Source organism: Adiantum capillus-veneris, chromosome 2 (genome assembly GCF_014529385.1).
Source record: "Adiantum capillus-veneris isolate H3 chromosome 2, ASM1452938v2, whole genome shotgun sequence".
NCBI lineage: Eukaryota > Viridiplantae > Streptophyta > Polypodiopsida > Polypodiales > Pteridaceae > Adiantum > Adiantum capillus-veneris.
This window is the reverse complement of record NC_140932.1, coordinates 164,636,594-164,640,797: the sequence shown is the minus strand read 5'-3', so window position 1 is coordinate 164,640,797 and position 4,204 is coordinate 164,636,594. Positions and strand designations below refer to the sequence as shown.

At 44.3% G+C, this 4,204-nt stretch overlaps 1 pseudogene; it reads left to right on the top strand.

The window, feature by feature from the left end:
- The first annotated feature begins 679 nt into the window (after window positions 1-679).
- Window positions 680-3,768, top strand: LOC147463991 (uncharacterized; annotated as a pseudogene).
- Window positions 3,769-4,204: the final 436 nt, after the last annotated feature.

Sequence of the window (4,204 nt, the reverse complement as noted above, 5' to 3'; positions counted from 1 at the left end):
ATCGTATGCTTGGCAGCCGATTATGTGTAGCTAGGATTGGTTGGGCACGGGTTTGGGAAATAGTAGTTTGCAAAGTGTGTATCGAGGCATCTATTTGCCAGGGGATAGGGGTGCTGTGAAATCACTGGGCTATAGAGAGGCAAGCATTCAGTGTGCTAGTGGTTTTCTCTTTTCCCCCTTTCCATCTTGTGGTGCCCCCACTGAGGATCCACTGATTGCTTCCTAAGAAGGTGTTCGTGAGTCAAGATGAAGCAGGAATTTGGTCCGTTGTTCAAAGAAGATGAAGATGCTGATGATTGAATTGCAGATTTTGAGTTATTCATGCTGACAGTATTGCAGATGCCAGATGATGAAGCAAAGCTTTAGAATCTACCTTTTGTGCTGCGAGGTAAAGCAAAAATCTTGTTCGATGGCTTGGAAGATGCATACAAGGAGAATTGGATCGGATTTCGAGAACACTTTCTACAAAGGTATCACAAGGTGGTGTCTGCTTCGGAAGCAGATGCAAAGATCAAAGGTTTGCAGCAGGACGTAAGTGAATTTTGATGCTTTTGTTGATAAATTTGAAGCTTATTGGGGGAATTTTGCGGCTGCTACCCAAGCAACCCATGTAGGATACTTTAAGCTGGAAAGGTTTCCATCTTGCCTACATCCCTATGTTCGTGAGAGAGTGGACTATGAAGATCCAAGGAGCTGTCAGAGTTGCCAAAGTAAAGAGTCGAAAGATGAAGAAGAAGATGGAGGCAGGATTGCTACAGTCTACCATCATGGCAGCCAGTGGACCTAGGCCCAAACAGATTGATGAGCATCAAGAGGTAAAAGCTCCTTTTTTTATTGATATGAATGTGATCAAAGCACGTGAAGCTGATGCCAGGCTAGAAAAGGTAGAAGAAGTGCCAATCAGGTCTCAAAAGATACAGAGGGGCATATTCAAAGTGCCACCTAAGAGGACGAGGTGATAGAAGATCTTAAAGAAGAGGTGTCAGTTCTAGAGCCAGCAACGAGGCTGACAGCAAAGGTGAAAGAATTGGCAAGATCAGAAGAGGAGTCCGACAGTTCTCATAGCTCCAGCAACAGTTTGGACGCAGATAGCATGTGGGAGACAGAATCCATCTCTTCTAGGTATGAAAGTTATGATGTTTTTCATGTAGATGAAGTGGAGCAAGATGTATGCAAGTTGCCTACCACCCAGCTAAAGGTCGAAGAGAAGTATAGTGTTACACCTTGTGTGAACTTGCCAGTCAAGCAACCCTATCCAGTGTCTCATGATGGTGAGTCTCTATTGGAGGAAGAGGTATGGTTTGATTGTGCATCAGACGTAGTTGAAGAGCAGGTTTTTGAGGATAACTTGCAGGAGCTAGGAACAGAAGCTGTGGTAGGTCAAGCTGATTTATCTATGTAGGGGGTGGGCCAACCTTGCCTTGATGGGCATGTCGAGGTGCACTTTGAAGTTTTGGAGTTGGTTTGTGGCCGTGGAGAGTTAGCTCCGGCAGATGACTCTATGGAAACTGATGCAGGTGCAACACCCTATAATGGAGAGGCTCCATGCAACGAGAAAGGTGCCACCAACCTTGCAGGAGATGAGGTATTTGATGAACAGGTTGAAGCTCTAGCAGGTCATACTCTCGGGTATATAAAGGTGGCCTTGGAGCCATTTACAAAGGGTTTGGATGCAGGTATGCAAAGGGAACATGTTTGCTTGGCTATGCAGCGAGTGGGGGCCAATGACAGGGTCTTGCTATTTTATGTGATACTATGGATACATGTGTTATTGGAGGTTGCTTTACAGGTATTTTTGTATCAGTGGCGAGGCTTTTTTGAAGTGGACTATACTATGGAGGGTTCTGTAACAAATGATGTAATGGAATTTTCCTATTCAATTTGAGAGTAGCCGAATTTAATGAGAGTACTTTCAAGAAATGATTTTGTGAGCGTAGAGGGTAGACATAATTGAAGATAGCAACATAATTATAGCAATTAGTTAACTTGGCATGGACAATACTTTTGCAAGAGAGAGAATTTAGAGAACATGACAACAGTTGAGGACCGGATTTATGTGGAGCCGGTTACCCCTCCAATAGGCATTTGTATTATGATTTCTCCCATAAAGAGAGACAGCTTGTTACAATACATTCTTTGTGTTCCTTGTGACCTAGGTGAAGCAATGAAGATGGAAAGCTTCATGCATCACCATCATAGCATAACCTAAACTTGAAGAAAGCTTTAACTATACCAAGCCTCAGTCCCAAGACCTCAAACACCTTCGAAGGTGGAGAGAGCTAGCAAGGAATGAGGGTAGGGAAGAGGAAGAAGAAACATTTCATACGAGAAAGAGCTAGTTCCTCACTTATCATAACTCTTGTGCTAGAATACATAATAGCATATTAATGAAGAAGAAATAGATGGCAAGCTCAAGCATTGAAGAATGGCTCTTGGATGAATTTGCACTCCATAGCCAAGAGTGTTGGTGTAGGCTCTCAACCTCTACTTGCTTGGAGAAAGAGACGGAGCTCTTGCACTTTGCATAGTGCACAATGAGAGTGTTTGTGAGTGTGAGTGTGTGTGGGTGATTATACCCCCTAAGCACCCCCCTAGCTTGCTTGGGTCGACCCCCCCTTGTAGCTCATGCTTGAAGCTCATTGGACCCCTCCAGGCCTAGCCAATCACAAGCAGGAGTCATTACAAGCAACATGGGTAGCCTTGGGACAAGTGTCCCCCTTTCCCCTTTGAGAGAGAGGACTTGATAAATGCAAAATCAATTAATTAAATATCCTAAATTATCATTGGACCCCTTGGGTGGCCAACCAATAGGTTTCAGGCACACCATGAGGGCAACATGAGGAGGAACTTGACAAGTGTCCTTGCTGCCTCTTCAAGCTGGGGCTTCCCTTGTGTGTGTGTGTGTTCTCTCTCATCCCCCCCCTTGTAAACTCGCCCCCCTCCTTGTAGGGATATTTTTGAATTTGGATGAGCAAGCCCCTTAGTCATCAAGCATGACTAAGCACTTGAAGTAGGGGGTGTTCCCACAAGCATCTCAGGCAAGCTTCTCAAGGCACTTCAAGCACCTTAATCATGCACCAAGTCAAGCACCTCAAGCATGGAGCAAGTCAAGCACCTCCAGCATCTTAATCAAGCACCTCAAGCATGACAAGCACCTCAAGCAGGACAAGCACCTCAAGCACGACAAGCACCTTGAGCTTGGGCCGGGTTCCCACCTCAAGCTCAGCCCTAGCTTACCTAAGGTCAAAGGACTTTTACACACATTATTGGAGGTCTTCAATGAAGCTAACCCTAAGGTCTTATGCTCCATTGGTTAGCCTTGCTCTTGATAGACCATCTCCCATTTGGGCCCCTTTACTATTGGCCCCGTGTTGAGATAGATCTATAAGCACATATCTATATCTTAACACTTGTTCCCATTTATTCTCCCACATTAAGTGATCAATTTAATATGAGAAAATCATTTGGGTTGGTTAGATATTAGATTTTATGACAAATGACATGGTAGCGGCTTATGGTACCGGTGCTTCAAGTGATCAAAAATATGCTTATAGCAGACACGAAGACTTGTGGATACACGGTGACAAAGCTCCAAGCTATGAAGAGCTGGAAGGGTGGCGTGTCTATTGGCATACGAGTGCAAAAGAAGGCTTGAATATACATGCTTTACAGGTGGATGGTAATGAGAAATTCTTTACTTTTGATCCAGGTGGACTCTACACCATGCTTGGGAAAGCTTCGAGCTTTTCATTTGATCCTGGAGGGTGATGCAGTAGACGCTTTTCTCTCTATCTATATCCTATCTATATAGCCACTATCATTTTTCTTATGCAGACTATGTAGCTATTATATATCATTCTCTCTATACAGACTTCTTTTACCTAAATAATTCTATGGTTGAGCATGAATGCTCAAAGAGGGGGTGGGCAATGATGGTGCGCCCAAGCCGTGCCGACCCGAGAAAGTGTCAGCAGCAGGTGCATGGCACCAGACATATTGATGATAGCATACTTGGACAGATATTAGATGCAGTTTTAAGCAAGCACCACAATGGTATGCATGTCAACTACATCCCTTTACAGGTCAAAGCGTGTTTTTTGGAGCTCTGCTAGTAGTTGGGAAACTTGACCGCATGTACGCCAAATCGAACATCAAGGTCAGCGGAGTCAAAATCTTTGTGTATTCGAGTGCGGATGCATGGTCG